We start from the raw sequence: 21,444 nt of genomic DNA, 5'->3' as shown, positions 1-21,444 counted from the left end.
CTGAAGAGTCTGTCCCCTTCTTAAAGTCCTTCTTTATGTACTGAAAGGCTACTATCAGATGCCTCCACAGCCTTCTCTTCTCAAGGCTGAACAGCCCCAGATCTCTCAGCCTTGCACTTAGTACAGGACCTTACACTTAGATTTGCTGAATTTCATGAGGTTGTCCTGACCCATTGTTTGAGCCTGTCTAGGTCCCTCTGGATGGCAACACATCCTTAAGGCAGGTCAATCACACCACACAGCTTGGTGTCATATGCAAACTTTCTGAGCATGCATTTGATCACTCTGTCTATGTCATTGTTAAAGATATTAAAGACCATCGGTCCCAGTTCTGACCTATGACGGACACTACTCATCAGTAATCTGCATCCAGGCATTGAACTGATGACCACTTTTCTCTACAAACAATCTTGCAACCACTTCCTCATCCACTGAACAGTCCGCTCATCAAATCCATATATTTCCAATATGGAGAGTGGGATGTTCTGGGGACTGGATTAAATGCTTTACTGAAGTCCACAGAGATGTCATCAGTGGATTTGCCTTTCTTCTGCTGATGCATTTATGCCATCATAGAGTGCCACTATGCCAGTCAGGCAGGACTTGCTCTTGGTGAAGCCATGCTGGTTGTCTGGTATTACCTCCCTCTCTCCCATTTGCCTTAGCACAGATTCCAAGATAATCTGTTCCATTTGTGGCTAGCAGGTCAATAGTTCCCTTGGTTGTCCTTTCTACCCTTAAAAACAGGTGTGACACTGCCTTTTTCCTAGGCACCAGGGACTTAACTTGACTGCCATGACTATTCATGTATAATCAAGATTAGCTTAGTTATTACATTAGTCAAGTCTATGACTCTGTGATTTATCTCCCCAGAATCCACAGATTATGGATTTTTTTCTTCATCCTCAGGTGTTTGTGAACCTGAAATTTGCTTCCAGCAGAAGGGACTCACCCAGTTCCCACTTTCTGACTCATGCAATTGAGGTGTGCATGGACAGAGCAGTTGTAGTGAAGACTGAGGAAGAAATGTTTGTAAATATCTATGCCTAGTCATTACCTGTTGTTACTAGCCTGCTTTTATTGCTCACTATGAGACATATGTCATTTTGGACTTTCCTTTCCTAGTTGGTGTACTATACGCTTCTAAACCCTGGCATTTTTTTCAGAGTTTAAAAAAATTTTAAAAAAAAAAAAAAAGTAAAAGAAAATATATTTTAGCTGATTGTTTGCTTGGAGGGATCTCCTGTTGTGGAGCTGTTTCTTCTTGCTTGATTACACCTATCTTATGAAAATTCATGCTGTAAATTCATTGTAAATAAATAAAATTGCTTTTTCATTTGAAAACACATCTTATTATTTCTTCATTTCTCCTCATTAAGAAAATACTCATCGATGCCAACATTTTGACAAAACATTCAAACTGATAAGAGATTACGTAGAATAATGAAAAGAAAAAAACAATGATTTTTCCATCAGCCTAGATAATAAATATTAGCATGATGGTAGTCATATAGTAAGAAAGATGTATTACTTAATTTAAAGAATACTACAGTCTTAAGAGACTGAGAATGCACAGATAATACAAATATATGTACTACTTAGAAACATGTCTGTCATTTCTCTTTTAGTCTCAATAGAGATGATTTACAGTCTGAGCCAATTAATCTTATTTCAAAATTCACAATGGGTTGTTCACGTAATGTTGACCTGAGTACAGTAATAAAATGCAGTATCATGATTATGAAAGACAAATCAAACTAAAAGAAAAAAACAATACAGCCAAGTGCTGGAGCTTGGTAAAATATCAACCAACATCCTAAGCATTTTAAAAGACTTTACTGCTACTGCATTCCTTCTTCCTTGCTTTCAATTTATGTATTGATTCTGCTACAGGTAAGCAATGAGTAGGTGAACACTAAACCAGGGGTAAACTACACTGTCATTAAATTCTCAAGATCTTATAAGTATACAAGAATTTGTCTCACTGGAAGTGAAGAAAATGTTTTTTCAGTTTTTCAAGACTACTTAGTAATTACTAGAGTGGAGATGGAACTGAAACACAGGGTGAAAAGTGCTTCCATTATTTAGGATATTACTATTATTATTATTCCTGATTATTTTATTTCAAAAATTACAGTGAAACAGAAATATTCTATAGGATTTATGTTAGACAAAAACAGCTTTAAAGTTATTTACAACAACTGGCCACACACTAGCTACAGAGAAAGAATTATTCACTGGACTTATTCATTGACTGATTGTGAATAATGAATAAATTTAGGAAAATCACAATCTGTTCATGGACAATTTGTGAGCTGAAGAGAGTTAAAATTCATCAGCCAAATTACTTGTTATAAATTATTTGCCAAGCTTTAATGAGCACCCAAAAATATGGCTGCTTATCTGAAACTTGTTATCCAAAGTGCTTCTGCCTGTATTTGAAGTCCAGAAATACTCAGTTGTACTCTTCAATGTGTCTTGACATCATTTTCTTTTTACTTATGTTCCAGGCTAAAATAGGAAGTACAGAGCAATGTAAAACTCAAAGATAATACAAAGGAGGGAAAAAAATCAGTATTATCCTTACATCTAAAACGTGTTTTCACTGAGTGAAAATGATAGTAGTGAAAGAATACTACTCTGTAGCTCATTCTTTTACTCTTAAACAATAAAACAAATCACTTTCACAGAATCATAGAATTACCAAGGTTGGAAAAGACCTAAAAGATCATCCACTCCAAACATTCCCCTACTATCAGTATCTCCCACTAAACCATGCCCCTCAACACAATATGTCTCCTTGAGCAGCCCCAGGGTCAGTGACTCCACCACCTCCCTGAGCAGCCCATTCCAGTGCCTCACCATCTTTTCTGAAAAGTAATGTTTCCTAATGTCCATCCTGAATCTCCCCTGCTGCAGCTTGAAACCATTCCCTCTAGTCCAGTCACTAATGACATGAGAGTATTGCATCTACTTAGTCTCGTGTTCATATGTGCCAAAAAATGAATAAATAAGATGAAGTACCTTCCAGTGAGTAAATATTTATTTTGTATATCTTAGAGCTTTACAATCCTTAATATAACACTTTTTCCACTAAAATGATAATTGTGTTCCACAGTTTGGATTTTGAATCTTAGTCAGAACTCTCTGGTTACAACGACTATCATTTCTTCTTTAATTTGGTAAGGTTTAGATTTTAGGGAAATTATGTCAAATATATTTGATCCATATTTATTTTTTTAATTATCAGCAGTATAAATGCAGAAAACCTCAAGTCTTAGATACACACAGGTATGTGTGCTGTAATAAAATTCATTTTGTATGTTCACCTTCTTGACTCTCCTAGACAATGACTACTGAAAAATCAACATTTTAGCAACTGCAAATTAGTTTGTAACTTAACTATTTGAGTATCTCATTATACAAATAATATTGAACTGCTTTTCTTTTCTTTTTTTTCTTTTTTTCTTTTTTGCCTTTAAATCTGTCTAATCAATTTTGTTATACTAATTTCATCACAGTAACATTGACATTGGATAAGCTTATTGTGATTATAAAGCTGTAATGGTGACAATTTTTCTTCTGTTTGCTTTAGGATGATTTCTATGTAAATGGGATAAAGTAAGCTAAACTTTAATTGGAAAAGTTATTTTTTTAATGAAGCATCAGATGAGTTTGTTCACTTTGAGCTCAATAAGCACTGTAACTGTTGTGTACATTTGGGCTGGTTATATAACTTTAAAATAGTGGAAGGAAAAGCACATGTGCATCTCAGGTCTTCTGCTACTATACATATCACAAAACGTGTTCTATAGATTCACAGTCTATCTCCAACACACAATTTGGTAAAATTTATTAATTTATTTAATATTGAAAAGTGATCCATATTTTCTTTTAACCTTGCAAGCACTGTAATAGGTACTAATGTACTTAGGTTCTCAGCTGCAAAGGTCCAACAGATGTAGAGACTGGGCAGCCATCTAGGTACATATGAGAACTTAGACAAAACCATCAGCTAATATGAAAACACGGGCTTCTTGAAAACATAGGTCAATGTTTGGAGGAATATGTATGTCCTGATTTAACTTAAATGTAGTTAGAAATCTGATACATTCAGAGGTTGGGAAGGATTTTTCCCTTAATTCCTGAAAAACAAAATAGATATTTTTCATCAGCTCTTCAACTGTTTTGCTAGCCACTAGACAATTGATTCTTTAAATGGATTATCAACTGGATTTTCAGCTGGATTGCAGGTATTTACAATGTCTTATCAGTCAAGTCATTGACAAGTTAATAGCTTCTTTCATCTTATAGTACTTCACTTTTAGTACATGACAAAGCAAGCGGCTACTTTGATTCCAACTTGTTTCAGAACTAAATGACTGTCATTTGTAAGGACTTCACGTACACTAGTTTTAACTACACAGCTTCAAAAAACATAGCTTCAATGAGTTCCAGATCCTCTATCGTCTGTGGAAGCACGGGAGCCTGAGATAAGGTTTGAATGATACACTGTCTCTTTCAATAGGAGCGTGCAGATTAGAGAGAAAGTATTCAAACAGAATCAGCAGAGTTTGTAGGAGACCCTTCTCACCCTGCACATTGCTTTATATGATGAGTAGGTTGTTTGGTAAGTGCAAAATAAAGTAGCCTGTTAAGTACTAATAAGCCACCATACTTCCACAGATAAGCACAGGAGTAGACTGCACCATACATCACCTTACTTAATTTGTCCAAAGAGAGCAATGACAAAAGGATTGAAGAAATGTAGCCACCTACCAGGATAAGTGAATCCCCTATCTCTAGCAGCTGTCATTGGGTAGGGCTTTTGACCTACTGCTCAGCATAATCTTTACAAGCCTCCTCAGCAGTAATTCTTAGAAGGGCCTTTTTTTTTTTTTTTTTTATCTTCTCTTACACAGAATGTATATTTTAAGTGGAGTAGTTAAAAAAATTTAAAAAATAAAATAATAATAATAATAAAAAAAAAAGCTGAAAAGAAGAAAGATATGAAGTCAAATGATCATCATCATGGAAGAACAAAGCCATGGTCTTCGCAGAAATGTAGCCCAAGAGAGGCCACACTGGCAATTTGGCTAAGAGTTAGGCCCAGTTAAACTGTTTACACTAAAGTGACCCTCCTATGATTAATCCAATTCTAGCACAATGGTTGTGATGTGAATTTAATCCAGTGCATACCAGGACTTCTCTATCCACCTCCTTAAGACTGAGGTGGAGGAAGGAGTTCACCTACACATTAAATGTCTAAGGGCTGTTCTGAAAATATTGTGTTCTGTTTTGTTATGTTGGCTCGTGATGTCAGAGAAGGATATTGGTGGCATGGAAGTAGATGTTGAACTTTCCAACCAATATTCTGTTAAGTGTTTTTCCTTGCAACAGATATCAGTTGACAAGTAATCTGGCAAAACAAAATCTGACATGGAAGAGCATATCAAGCAAAGGTGTGTAATTCAGTTCCTCTATATGGTAAATAAATAAATCAATAAATAAATAATTTCACCCATTGACATTCATTGACACTTTCTGAATGTTTATGAAGACAAAACAGTAGAGGTGAGCAGACTGAAGTGATGAGTGGTATGTTTCGGCAGTGGTGACAATGATTTGAAAGACAAGCCACATTTCAGACAGACATGAAGATAGTTATGAGTGCAGCATGCACTCATAATTGTACATTGCTGCTGAAAATGCATAGCTAGAGCTGGTGATTATGCTGAAAACTAGGGTTTTATAGCTGAGAATTTACTCTATCAAATTGATATTTTCTTCTTTGTATCTGCTGAATTTTCCATGGAAATAAATAGGAAGCACTGCTTTTGAAGCAGGCTACATACCTGTAGCTAAAAATGCCTTGTTGCCTGGGCCTGGTTGTGCTTCACTTTCTCTAGTTATAAAGAAGCATATCTACTACAGTGCTCTGCTAAAGTATGAGCAGAGATCATTGAGCAGCAAAGAGGAAAGATAACAGTGAACATATGGATCCGTATCTAAAAAAAAATAAAATAATAATAAAAAATAATAATAAAAAAAAAAATCTCCAAAGAAACAGAATTTTAAAATGCCTCTTACCATTAAGTCTAAATACCAGCCACTACTGGCCTGCCAGTTCAGCTTTCCCGCACAATAGTTTTTCTTGTCCAGATTTATGTCAATATTTATGCTCATTAAGTTGATAAACCTGTGATTTCCAGGCTGTTGAAGCCAGACTGTGCTGAAGTGGTATATACCAGCCAAAAAAAGAGTGTTAACAAAGCACTATGATCATTAATTGGCTTCTGTTACCACATACTTTTGTAGATTCCTCCTTCTTTCTCTCCCCCTCAGCCAGCTTCTCTTTCAAAGTATCCTTTAACTGTTGATTTTCATTTTGCTGATATTATGTCCCTCAGAGCTTCATTTTACTTATTTATTTATTTATTTTTAAGATTCTCTTTGCTTTATCACTGTCTCAAGCTTTTACTGGCTTCTACTGTGATGATGACTCAAAAATCTATTTCCTCAGCCCTGATTTTATTTTTACCCATTGTTTCCTTACACATTATCTAAATCATCAATTTAATCACCAAAGTTCATCATTCAAAAACTGAGCTTTTTATTATTATTTTTTCCTTTTTTCCAACCGTGTTGCATTTTCTTCTTCCCTGATCTACTCATGCCAGAAGACAGTCTTTTGATCGCCATAGAGAAGTGATGCTAATGTACTCATCCCTCCTCTTCTTTAGTTTCCTTGGGACTCCATTGATTCTTTTTTACATCATGTATCAAAACGATTCTCTTTACATTAGTATCGCAGAAATTGTTCTTATAGATTCCAACAGATAAAAATGAAAGTGTCTTGAAATTCAGTGTCTTCTCAGTCAAAATGTCCGTCTGCCTAAAGGTATTGCCTGGAGAAAAAAAAAAAAAAAAAAAAAAAAAAAAAGACATTTTTCAAGTTCATTAAAATTGTTTGTTTTTTTTATCCCATGGTTTTGATGTAGAATAAATAAACAGCGTGTAGCATACATGTGTACTGAATCAGTATAATTTGTAGAGTATTTGCATAGACTCAAGCAGTGGGCCAGGACAATCTCATGAAGTTCAACAAATCTAAGTGCAAGGTCTTGTACCTTGGTTGTGGCACTCCCAGCGTCAGCTGGGGGATGAAAGGACTGAGCACAGTCCTGTAGTAAAGGACTTGGGGGTACTGGTGGATGGCAAACTGGATATGAGCCATCTGTGTGCCCTCACAACTTAGAAAACCAGATGTAAGCTGGTCTGTGGCAACAGACGCAAGGTCAGCAGGTCGAGGGAAGGGATGAGACATCACCTGGATTACTGCATCCTGTTGTGGAGTCCTCAGTACAGGAGAGACATGGACCTATTGGAATGTATAAAGATGAAAGTGACAAAAATGATCCAAGGGATGAAATACCTCCCCTATGAGGGAGAGCATTGGGACTGATATTGCTTCACAAATAAAATGTTCTTAGAGAAAGATAAGCTGAAAGGAAATGACAGTATACAGAATCCTCAACAGTCTTCAGATTTTTTCCAAGGCTGATTGTGGAAATTAACTAGACTTTGATTTGCAAATTCAAATCTCTGCTTCTCGGTGATATTTTTGTATACTTGTATGCTTTACTTTCATTGCTGCATTTAATCAGAAATATGCTCCACAATCAGAATAAAATAGGTATATTTTAAATTGGGGGGGGGGGGGGGGGGAATGGTTTTCGTATTCAAAAAATTCATTTTTTGCATTAGCTCATACTCAGTAATTGTTTGTTAAGTGAAGTGAGGAGCACATTCTCCTCCTTCAGCTGCTCCAACCCAGAACCTCTCCTGCCTGATCACTAGTGCCCATCCTGGGGACCCAGAGTCTCTGCTAGGCTGGGGTTTTTAACTGCTGCTTTCCCCTTTGCAGGTTCAGCTGGTAGAAAAGTTTCAAACATATGTCAGAAATATGCAAACACAGAGAAAATACTGACATGGTCAGGCATGCAGGGTTCTTGAGCCAAGGGCTGTCTTCAACAACACTTACACACAGGACTCATGTAAATAAACAATCAGCTGAGTACCCTTACTCCTCTGCAGCTGGTGTGGAGGCCCGCACTTGTCTCACTCACCAGTCATTCCCTAGCAGCTGATTTTGGACAAAAAAACAAACTAACAAAAAACCACTCCTTTCCTAGTGGTGTGATGTAGAAGACCCTCACTTGCTCAGGTAGCTGATGCGAAGACCCCATGTCAGGTCCAGTAGCTTGCACCACAACCTGGGGGCATCTGCACTCCTGGTCTGACTCCAGTATCTGGCATCCAGTTCACTCACACTGGTCATCCAGTAGCTGGCACTCCTGGCACAAAGACCCTTTCAGATCCAGAGAGGTATGGCCTGACAACTACTTTTTGCCTTGGTAAAGATTAAATAAATTTTCTACATACCCTTACATTACCAGCTACAGAAAAAACAGAGACTGCTGTGTCATTCATTGTCATTTACTGCCTTCAAACAGTTACCTGCTTTTTGTGCAGAACCTTTGCTCCACAGCTATTCAGTTTTCAGTGCCTTAAACTTCTGGTAGTGGGAATAATTTAGGATGGATTATCACTGAGGTACTTTCATCAAGTTTTTGCACAATGCCTTCATAAAGTCTGTTATTTGAAAAGGAGGGTATTGTTTCTTTTTCAGAAAGACATCAGCAATCCCAGAAAATCGGAGTCACAAAATAAAAAGGAAAACAACAACAACAGCAACAACAACAAACAGAATAAATCATAACATTTGAATTATTTAGTGTTCTTACCTGTGTTTCCATAAGAGCTATACATCAGATTCCTATACCCAACTTTAATATCTAAAACATTTTTGTGAGATGCCTGTTGCTGGATGCTATATTGCAGCAATAATGTGAATCATGAAGTCCTATTTTCTGTAAAGGATATGTCCAAAGCAATGATCAATGAAGAACAGAAATTCCATCTACTCCTATGCATATGAAGAGGGCCATAGACTTCCACATTCACAATTTAAAATATATGTAGTTTGGGACATACTTAGGAAAAATAATAAATAAACAAATAACAAAAATAAAATGAAATAAAATGAAAAAAAGACAAGTCAACAGGGATTGTGTGACAGAAATATATATATATCCATTCTGAAATATGAACCTATGGCCTTTACTTATTTTAAAGAACTATTTGCTTAGCCCAAGTAAACACATATGTGTTTAAAACACACACTGAGTGAATGACAGGAAGTCAACGAGTTTTTAAATGTTTTACTTAAATAAGAATCTACACCTCTGGAAGTAAAAAATATTTTGAACAATGAAGGAGTGCATATTCTACTCGTCTCATTGCAAATGTTGGAAAAGGAACCAAATAAAAGTACAAAGAAAAAATAGTTTTCAGTTTAGTTCATGGAACATAGAAATCAATTATTTGTTTTGTGCTATTTCCTTGAATCTTTTAGCAGAAAAACTGGATTTCTCCCCACATATAGAAGTTAGGTGATATTACTGACATATCCAAAGAAATTCTGTAATATAAAAAGTGTAATACTTTGCAATGAGTTTATCTAGGGAACCTTTTGATTGTCAAGGTCATTTAAGGCAGCTGCACATTTCAGACTTGAGATTTTTAAGAAAGTAAAAGTTGTGAATAGATATACATATTTTTCATCTAGCACAATGCATACTTTGTCTATTCTAATTCATTTTTCTTCTTAAATTTCAGTGTTTCATAATATTTAGCATATGTGTCCTCAGACAGTCCCATATAGAAGTAGCACAGCCAGTAGCAGCTACTGAATCTCAAAACTCTGAGTCTTTAGCCAGATGAATCATTACAGGTGATAATTTATTGTAAATAACATACAGAATGCTATCCTTGATTACGTATTGGGGATTTGTCAATATCCAGGCAAAGTCAGCAGTGACTGGAAAAAGGGAAACATCACTTCCAGCTTTAAAAAAGGAAAAAGGAAAGACGTGGGAAACTACAGACGAGTGAGAGTCACCTCTGTGCCAGGGAATATCTTGATGCAGATCCTCCTGGAAGCTGTGCTAAGGCACATACAAGATGAGGACATGTTCTGACACATCCAGCATGACTTCCATCCTGACCAATCTGGTAACCTTCTATGATAGAGAGATAGCATTAGTGGACAAAGGAAGAGCAGCTAACTCACCTAGCTGGGCTTCTGCAAGGCCTTTGACATAATCCCACTCCATGTCCTTCTCTTTATGTGGGAGAGATATAGATTAGAAGGGTGGACTATTCAGAGGAAAAAGAATTGGATGGTCATAGAGAGCTGTGGCCAATGGCTCTACATCCAGTCATAAGTTGTGTCCCCCAAGATTCTGTCTTGTGAGAAGTGCTCTTCAAAATCTTTATCAGTGACGTAGACAATGGGACCAAAGGCACACTCAGCAAGTTTGCTGATGACACTAAACAGAATGGTGCAATTGATACAACATGGCTCCCCCTCGGGGAGGCCCAAAGATGTTCAAAAAGGGGACCCATGTGGACATAACAAGTTTCAACAAGGCCAAGTGCAATATGTTACATTTGGGTTGTGGCAATCCAAGATATGTGTACTGACTGGGAGAGGAACTTGTGAGAAGTCCTGTGGAGAAGGGTTTGGGGATTCTGGTACATGAAAACTTAACATGAGCCAGCAGTGTTCACTTGCAGCCTAAAAAAGGCCAACAGTATCTTGGGCTGAATCAAAAGAGAGATGGCAGTAAGGGTGAGGGAGGTGATTGTGCCTCTCTGCTCTGCTCTCATGAGGCCACTTGTGAAATACTGAGTCCAGACCTGGGACCCTCAAAGCAGGAATGGTGCAGAGCTTTTGGGGAAAGTCAAGAGGACAGCCGTGGGGATGACCTGGACAAGAAAAGGTTCCAGGAAGACTTCATTTTGCCCTTCCATTACATAAATCAAGCTTATGAACAGGGGGTAAATCAACATTTTACGTGGGTAGATACCAGTAGAACAAGGGGGAATGTTCTTAGACTAATACTGGATAGAAATTAAGATAATACAAGTATATGCCTTAATACCTTTAAGATTATGTAAGATTCAATGAATTCAATTGAAAGAATGACTATTTTACACATTGTACATTTCTGTTCAAACTTCATCTTTAGTTTTCAAGAGCAGAGGAGATGCTGATACTCTGGACACTAGAAAATCTAGCCAGCTCTGGTTTGTTCAACAAGGAATGTAAAGTACAGCTGTTTACATTCTGCACAGCTGTGACATAGTCTGAAGTTGCAGACTGAAGTCAAGGTTTCATAATACACCAAGGCAAAGAGCACCTCCTGTATAAACTAGAAAGTTTATAGAAATCTTTTATATCAGTGCACTTATGATGTAACATACATCTTCTGCACATCTGTATGGAGGATTTAAAATCAAAGCAAAAAATGTCTGTATTTGTTCTGGATTCTGTCTGTTCTTAATATCTTCTCATTTACTGTAACCAGTGCTTGTTATTCTGCAAAGAAAACGATGGATAGCTGAAAAAGAACAGTAGGTGGTCTCATTTCAATCCTTGTTCTTGGACACTAAATTATTTGAATACAACCTGGATTGCCCAAGGTCTAAAGTTTTCAGATAAGTAAATAAATGAAATTGGAATGACTTTGAGTACCTTTTATTTGTTGTACTGATGGAGCAATTGATTTTTTTTTTTTTTTTTTTTTTTTGAAGAGCTGAATTTGTCCACAGATTTGAATATTTACCAGGAATGAACAAGATGTAATGAAAATATAATTCTCCTTAATTTCCTTCTCTTTTCTCTAAGTAGTCACAGTTGTCATAGTCATTCTGTTTATTTTTGCACAACCAAATTTTTGGCTGAAATACTACAACTCCAAATGCAGATGTAATTCAGAAATCCGTTCTACAGTATCTACCAGTGCAGAGACTTGTAAAAAATCCATAAAGGTGCACAACAAATTTTCCATTAGAAGAACTAAATGCACTTTTGAAAACATATTATATGGGTGTATGTCTTTCTATATTTCTTGTAAAAAAATAAGTTTTATGAAGCTGTGGCTCATAGCAGATTTGTTTAATTTTGCTCTGATTCAATGGAGCAATTTTCACAGTTCTTTGTGTCAAACATGTACAGACTTTTAAAAAATATTTTACACATTTTTTGGCTATAATGTACTAACAATATGTTCAGTAGGATGACTTTAAAAGTTTTCTAAGAATGTATAATACCATTATAAAGTATTTATTTATAATGTAGGTTCCTGTTGGAGTCTGTGTGATCAACAATATTCCTGAATATCTAAAAAATAAGTCTTTCTATTTGCAATTGAATTTAGGAAGTTGACTATTCCACCTTGTTTTGAGTTCCTCAGGCACTGAAGAAAGAATGAAAGCAGTACTTCCCTACTAATTCTGCTGCCTGCTCTTTTTCAAGAAGTAAAGAGCAGTTCACTCTACTGTTGAGATTTTAAAATAAGGCTTATTTTTATTGCTGTTTATTTGTTTTGTTTTAACCAAGCTTTCATAATGACACTATTTGGATACCAAATTAAATTCAGGGAATAATTTTTGAAAAGACAGTACAGCCCTGGAAAATGAAAGAAACTCAAATTGCTCTCAGCTTTCCTATACAGGCTAATGATAGTGGTGAGTATGTGCAAGGTCAAGAGTTACTTCTGTCACCCATTCCACATATATACAGTCTAATAAACTTAGGTAGTGGATAAATAGATACAACACTTATGCAATTATAAGAGAGAGAAAAACAAAAGAAAACAAAACAAAACAGACAAAAAACAATATACTAGTAAGATAGTTTAGTTTCTCCTCTTTGCTTTATACCATCTTGGACCCCGCTAGAAAATTTAGTTTTTTAATGGCTCTAAAGAATTTTGTAAGGAAATGCTTATAGGCATGCTAGGGAACTGGAACATAAAAATGAGAAATAAGAAAAAGTTCATTTAAGAGATCAGAATTCATCCTGTCAATTACTAAGCATACATAACCATATGAATCTTCATAAGCAATGTCCATTCAGGTCACTTTATCTGCATAGAAATTTCTGCATTTATGTCCTTTTTTATTCAGTAGGACAACTTTCCCCTGAATAAGAAAACTGTTGTTTTTGTCAAAGCACTCCATAGAGACGGATGAAAATAGGGAATATCTCTTGAAGCACTGAAATATTTAATCTTATTGTATTATTCAATGTTTGAAGTGCAGCACCATCTTCTTTTCTTCTGATTCTTTTTCTCTTTCCCAAAGGAATCAATAGTACTTTGATTTAGATGCATTGTTTCTTTCACTTTTCCTCCTCCTTACCACACAGAGCAAATGATAATAAATGTTATGTAGAACTCTTTACTCACTTATCAGTAGATAGAAGTACTATACTTAGTATACTTAACATTCCCATCATGCTACAAACATAAAATTAAAAAAAAAAAAAAAACAAAAACAAAAAACACAAAACAACAACAAAAAAAAACCACAAAAATAATAAAAAAGAAAAACAAATCATCTGCAAATAACTGCATCTCTTGCACTAAGTCAAAGAAATATGGCAAAAAAAAAGGAGAATGAAAGGAAGATTTGATGAGCTATTTTTTCTGTCCCATATCAAATACACCAGACTTACGATGAGCTTTAACTGTTCAAAATGAAATTAAACATTAATTCTGTTTTACTGAATTAATTATTGCATAGGTTTAAAGACAATAGGAGGTTTGCTTATTATTATGGAGTACGGTGCTAAAACTAATTAAACCAAACTTTCAGACTATTGTTTCTAACAAAATGTAATAAATAAATAAATAAATAGATAGATAGTAAGATATAGTGCTTTTTTTTTTTTTTTTTGTCCTGTTATTTGTTTTGCAAATGAGAGGCCACAAGAAAAGACAACTCTTTGCATATGAATAAAATGTTTTAGAAAGAAGCTTTGGTTATATCTACATTAATGCTCCTAATGTTTATTAATCTATAGACCACATGTAGTACCTTCTTTTTCTATTATAACGAATCCTTCTTTTCTATAACCTCCTTTCCTACCATACTTCTATCTCTCTCTCCTTCTTCTCCAATGAGTAGCAACGTGTTCTAATGACAGTCGGTTTCACAGTAAGAACAACATTCATTCTGCATAGTGCACTAAAGAACTATCAAAATTGTAATGGTTTTAAAACATTACAGGCCTGGGCCAGATTCTCAACCAATAACTTAGTGATAAAAGCTCCTGAATACTATTACCTGTTCCCTGAACTGCTCTGTCCCCATTAAAGAAATGCACAATGTATTTGTTATGAGGACTCTTTATCTTCTCATTCTAATTGTCCAGGTAAGAAGATACTGACCTAAAAATAAAAATGTATTTGCAACTATAAGGTGTATTTTGTTGTTGTTGTTGTTTGTTTGTTTGTTTTGTTTTTTGTTTGTTTGTTGGTGTGCATGTGTTTTATGTTTTCCTCTAGCTGCAGTGTTTCATTCATATACACAAAGTGATGATGGCCAGTTAAGGCTTCTGCTACACATGAGTATTTAGAGGATTCTTATCTCCATTATTTTGTTGCAAGTTCTAAGCAATTTCTGTTTTTCTAAGCAGGTTTGATATTCATTTTATAAGAAATTATATTACAAAAATCAAAGAAAAAGTTAAACATGCCCAGTATTTTTACATGATCTATTGAGAATACTAAGCAACAGTGGCCCAAACCAATAACTGTTTAAGGTCTTCTGACATTTATTTTGTAAGCAGCATAATTCATAAATATACCTTACCTCTTCTAATTATCATAAACATAGATGTTGCTACTGTTAGTCACATGCATTGTTTTGGAGTGGGAGGGGTAGGGGATAAAAAAAATTAATAATAATAACAATTTTTAAAAAGGTCTTAAATATTGAAGCTATTGTTTAATGATCATAGAACCACAACATAATTATCAAGTTATTTTTCCATCCTAACCAAAAAACTTATTGCAGAATCTGAAAGGAAGTTGCAAGGTAATTGCTTTTGAACCACTTGATATATTCAACTATACTTACTAAATAATTGGCAAAATGTGTAATTACAGTGGACCATATGTTCCTATGGCTTGTGTACTGAACAATGTGGAAGAGTGTCACAAATTTGCTCAGCATACCTAAAATAGGATATAAGTACCTGAGTGGTATCAATATTAAAGTCCCTTGAAGAGAAATCTGAGCATGATCTACTGAAGTTGTTGCTAATGGAAAGGTGGGAGGAGCCAGCTAGGAAATATTTTGTACCATATGTCTGCTTCACAACCCACTGAAGAAATGTCAGAAGAACACTGCAAGTTAATATTGCTTGCGACAGTGATAATTTACAATACACTGACAACACAGATTGCAGATGGCCAAATTACCACTACAAACACCTTCTGGCACCTGACAGCTCACCAGATGCTGGTGGGTGTCATTTGCTACTTAATCATGTACCTGAGGGGAGATTATGGCATTCTTATCCAGGAATCCATGGGATCCATGTTAGTAAACAATTGCTGTATCTTATGGAGGAATTCAGCGCAGTGTCAGGATAAATGGTGTGGCGGATGTATGTAGATACTCTGATCAAGTACCTCTATTACCTCGCAAAACAAACATAAGACTGACCTGACTGCATTGTGTCGCCAACTTTATTACTCTTAAAAAATGATGAGGGAAAGCTCCAAGTACATAGAACACATTTATGAATCTGCAGAGCAGCAATCAAAAGCTTCTCCCACATCAATTTCTGAAAATAGCCTTATAATTTGGAGGCTTTCATTCCTTCCATTCAGAAATGGCCTTAGGGCATTTTCATGTGGCTATTTAATTGGAGTTGTAGATTTTTAATGTAAGTTAATTCTGACTAGTGAATAAATATCCTTCTAGATATCTGTGAGTCAAAATATTCCAAAGCATCTTGGGAATTATACACATATTTGCTTTTCTATTTTAATATTTTATCCAACCTTTTAAAATTATTTTAATCCTACCTCCCAGTTGTAAGCTTATTGAAGATTTTGCCTGCCTTTAGCCATGAAATGTTAGAAAAGAAAGGTCTGCAGACTTCAAAGAAACCAAATCAAACCAAATCACATAGCAACAGACCACCAAGGCTTTCACAAGCATTAGTGCTTCTAGTATGTTACTTCTAGTATGTACTTTTTACTGACTTTATCTTTAGATATTTAATACGTGGTGCAAAAGGCTTCAGAAATATTATCCACCTTCCTGTGTAAAACTAATACATGCCGAACTCTGAAAATTTGGTAATAAACTCTTTTTTGGTTCACAAATTTCCCTTTCCAACTCCAAGTTTCTAACCGACTTCAGTACTCTTTTCATTCACTCTGAAAACAAAAACAAAAAACAAAAAACAAAAAACAAACAAAAAAAACAACAAACAAACAAACAAAAAAAAACAAAAAAACAAACAAACAAACAAAAAGAATCCAGTCACAAATAGTATCCCCTTGGTGTCTGTCTTGGAACTGGTGCTCTTCCATACAAGACACACTCAGCAAGTTTGCTGATAACACTAAGTCTGTAATTGAGTGGTGCAATTGATACAACAGAAGGAAGGGATACTCCTCAGAGAGAACTGAACAGGCTTGAAAGGGGAGACCATGTAAAAAACCTATCAAGGTTCATCAAGACCAAGCATAAGTTGTTGCACTTGTGCTGGGGCAATCCCAGATGTGGGAACAGGCTGGGAGAAGAACTGCTTGTGGGCAATCCTGTGGACACTGACCTAGGAGTCCTGATAAATTGAAAACTTAATGTGAACCACTTGCGGTCTGAAAGACTAAATCAAAAGAGGGGCATCAGGAAGGATGAGGGAGGTGATCATGCCTCTTTGTTCTGCTCTCATGAGGCCCCATGTGGAATACTGAGTCCAGGCCTGGGATCCTCAAAGCAAGAATGGCGCAGAGCTTTAGGAGAGGGTCCAGAGGACAGCCATGGGGCTGTCCAGAGGTCTGTAACACCTTTTCTGTGGAGAAAGGCTGATGGAGCTGGGAATGAGTTCAGCCTAGACAAGAGAAGGTTCCAGGAAGACTTCACTGTGCCCTTCCATTAAGTAAATGGAGCAATATGAAAAGAAGATAAATCAACTTTTTTACATGGGTAGATAGCAATAGAAAAATGTAGAATGCTTTTAAACTAAAAGTGGATAGATTTAAATTATACATCCAGGTGGACTTGTTTGTTGTTGTTGTTGTAGTTTACTGAGAGGTAAGGTGTTGGAACAGGCTGTCCAGAGAAGTTGTGGGTACCCCATCCCTCCATCCCTGGAAATGTTCAAGACCAGATTGGTTGCAGCCCTGGGCAACATGGTCTAGTATCTGATTTAGTGACTGGAAACTGCCAGCTGCAAGAGGGAGATTGGAACTAGATGATCTTTGAATTCTCTTCCAACTCTAGTCATTCTATGATTCTATAAACATGCAATTAAATTATAATGTACTTTCCTAAGAAGTAAAAAATATCTCTGAGTTTGACAGGTAGTTGGACAAACTATTAAAATATATGTCTGCGCATATCTGTTGCGCATCATCAAACAGAGAAAACTTTGGGCTTATGAAGTTCGGTGATCACAGAAAGGAGGGGAGAACAATCAATTAGTACTTGCCCTAATCTTTTTACCCTTTCCCTAACCATCTGTTCTAAACTGTTGCCAGATATGGTATACTTGGCTAGATGGGCCTTCAGCCTCATCCAGTACAGCTGTTCTTACATTCTTCTGCTTTTTTTTTTTTTTTTTTTTTTTTTTTTTTCTACATGGTTGATGTTTAATAATGAGTAACAAAGGAAAAAATATATGGTAGAATTGAGCAGATGTCCTGATTTGAGTGTTCATGAACTGTTACAAGAGTCATAGTTTTTAAAGCCTGAGAGACTATTGGAGGCATCTAGGGAACTGACACCACTTTTACACCAAAATATCTAATGCTGTTATAAGTCTGTAAATAGTGATGTGTAAAGATGTCTTCCCACGTCATGATAGATATTTGAGTTCTTTTAGTCATTCATGCTGGATACTTGTTTATGAATAGCTGCCTATATATGATTTTATCAAATAGAATTTCTGTTGTTTCTAACTAATCTTTTTTCATTTTATTATTATTGCTATTACTCAGTCCTGATAGCTAAAAAATTATTTTAATACTATTTTTGTGGCCAATATTTACTACATAATATCTCCACTGATACAGGACCACTTACAGAAATAAGCCACTTGTAATTGTATTGGAAAGACAACTGACTCTCACCTCAGATTTTTTCCTTTCAAATCTTTCTAAAAATCTTTAAGTAGTTAATGGTTAGATCTTATGGACTCATCATTTTACCAGATTATGTAGGTTTAGAATGATGGAGTATAGAAGCTGAAGGACGAAACTGACAAGTTTCACAACTCTGCAGAGAACCTTCAGATACTTTGGCTTCTCTGCTCAGCTGACACTATATGTTGCATTCTTTCACAGCAGTAGAGCTCTGAGTAATACTGTATTCTGTGGAATTCCTTCAGCAAAATGTGGTAACATCAGTTAACATTAAAAATACTTTTTTCTACCCATCTTTTCTTTGTTACTTCTGCTATCTTCATTCTTTTTGCCTTTTTTTTTTTTTTTTGCCCTTTTGATTGCATTTCATTCTTTTGTCTTCCTCTTTATCTCTTCTTTGACTGTTCTACTTTCTATTCTTTTACATCTTGCAAAATTAAAAGTATAAATTAAAATGTATTGTTATGTATATATTTGAGATATAGAATTACAAAATCCCCAAGTGGTTTAGGTTGAAAGGACATCATAGATGATGGCACCAAGTGCATCCTCAGCAAGTTTACAGATGACACAAAGCTGAGTGGTGCAGTCAATACACTGGAAGTAGGGGAAACCATCTAGATAGACCTGGACAGGCTGGAGAAGCGGGAAAACTTTAAGTCTCCTTTGAGCTGCATCACGGGGATATGGTTCTTATATTTTCTTCTCCTTTCTTCTGTCCGAGAATGTCCCTGGATAAATTAGCACCTTTGGAAATGTGAAAGGACTTTAGATCTCATGAAAATATAATATGTTGTAGAGAAGCTGAAGAAAAAAAATATATATTTATGGTATGACATAATATCAGAAAATGTCTATGGTCAGAATCAGCCTGGAGATAAACAGGTCATTAGAGGAGAGAGAGATGGCTCTGAAACAGCACAGCATTCAAAATCAAAATCTAACATAAATATTTATGCTGAACAATCAAGTACCTCTGAATACATCTCGTACTCAAAGTCTGACCTTCTAATACTGACCAAGTAGCTATCACAAATCAATCTTTATTGAAATAAGTGTATATTTCATAATTGGATCATGGTATTTCCAGTAGGGGTTAAACCTCCTGTGTTTGAATTCCGTGACAATTATGTATGGCTGTACTTTATGCCTTTTTATGCCCTTGTGATTTTGTTTGTTTGTTTTATTGTTTTTGTTTGTTTGTTTGTTTGTTTCTGGCTACATTAGCTATTTCAAATGTTTTTATTTTCTTGTTATAATATGAATCACCTCATACTCAGATGAGCCACAATACATTGAGTTCTGGATTTCTTTTATAGAATAAATGGTTTTCCTATAGAAGAAACTTGAATCTTAATAAATTTAGAGACTCCTAAAGCAAGAACAATAAAGGATTTTTCTTTGTCAGGAATAAAAATACTATCATGATATGGTACAGATACCTTTTAGAAGAACATCATTCTGGTAAGATTGCCATTGCCTCTCACTCTAACTAACATTTATAGTCTTCTTTGTAAAATGAATTTATAAAACACTTTCAAACTTTATAGTGTTTTGAATCAGAACTGCACACTGCCAAACTGAATGCCTTACTGAAACTACACAGTTCAGACACTTGTGCATTGTCAAAAAATCTAAAGTCACAATCTATCTTCTTTTGAATCATTTATCAATTAGAAATAGCTACATTAGTTTTGAAACATACAGTATTTCTTCTCTATAGGGACAAGGTGAAGAGGAATACCTCTTCATTTTTGCATTACACATTACATTTACTAAGAAACAGCAACTTTCCAGTGTAAATGGAACAGTCTCTGATAAGACAAGAAATGATATCAAGTACTAAAATCTAATCGCGAAATATTAATCACTGGAAGATTCTAAATAAAGTCTTCCTCAGTGTTTAATGAGACTACTGTATCCAGTTGTGCCTGAGATCTTCCAGAAATTTGTCTCTGGATACTAGCTTCTCATTTTTTTTTCTGGGAAAAATCCCATTTGGGAGGTATTCATTTTGACTTGATTTATAAGGCCGTGTGATGACAAAAGCTTGACAGAAAAATGAGTAGAGAAGTTAAGCCATTAGTCTCAGATTTCATCCTTGTCACTCCTTGCTCCAAAGAGTGGCTTTTAGTTTCCAAAGCATTTTTTTTTTTCTTCTCAGAATAATTCCATTTATCTTTAATTGTCATTTCAAACAAAAGACATTAAAATATTAACCTCTGAAAAGGATATTTCTCCACTCTGACCTGTATTCTCTGTCTCTTTGTCTCACTTTCTCTATTACATCTGTCTATTCCTCTATCTCATACACAGTTTATGATCAACCTTATTAATCAGAGTGCTAACAGAAAAAGTGAAGGATAATTTCGGTGATAACGCCTAACTCATTTGAAAAAATTCTGCATGCTGCAACATAAGGGAAGCAAATCTGTGAGCATTTGAAATCCATTCTTAACACATATTAACAACTAATCCTCAATGGGTGTTTACAGATCCCTTAATCTCTATAGAGGGATTTCCCTTTCCTACTTTCCCACAATAGCATTGGTTTAGAGAGTTAAAGACTAGATTACGCTATTAATTGTTTGACCTTACTTTCCCTTCAGGAATTACATGCTCTTTTCTTTACCTTTTAAATGTCACATGTGAGCTGAATGAAATCAATTATAGCCAAAAAATGTTATGGCTTTTGAGTTTAAAGGTAGCTGTATCTGTAGTTAGGGGCTCATGTAAAAACACTTAGATTTTTCAGAGATCTCCATCATGAGCATTCTATTATTAACTCATTCTTATATCCTGTCAGCATGTTTAGGGGCAGGAATATATAAACTATTTATAAAATTCAGATATATTAGATAAGGGTCAAGGTTACCAAATACAAAACCACAAACCTAAAACCATAAAGGTTTAAACCATACAACAGAATTCAAAATCTTTAAGTAGAAATCTTGTTTATAACAATGTTCCCAATTTTACAGTATATATTAAATCTTGTAAACAGTAAAAGAAAGAGGTGAAGTCCTATTTAGGTCAGGTCTTCTCTTGTTCTGTTTCTGATACATCAGTAACAAAAGCATAATAAAGGAAGTATAGTCACACAGTTAAGATACTACTCAAACATTTCCTTGTTCTTTCTGGCATG

The sequence above is a fragment of the Excalfactoria chinensis genome, chromosome 1 (genome assembly GCF_039878825.1).
Source record: "Excalfactoria chinensis isolate bCotChi1 chromosome 1, bCotChi1.hap2, whole genome shotgun sequence".
Classification (NCBI taxonomy): Eukaryota; Metazoa; Chordata; class Aves; order Galliformes; family Phasianidae; genus Excalfactoria; species Excalfactoria chinensis.
Note: the sequence above shows the minus strand (reverse complement) of the source record.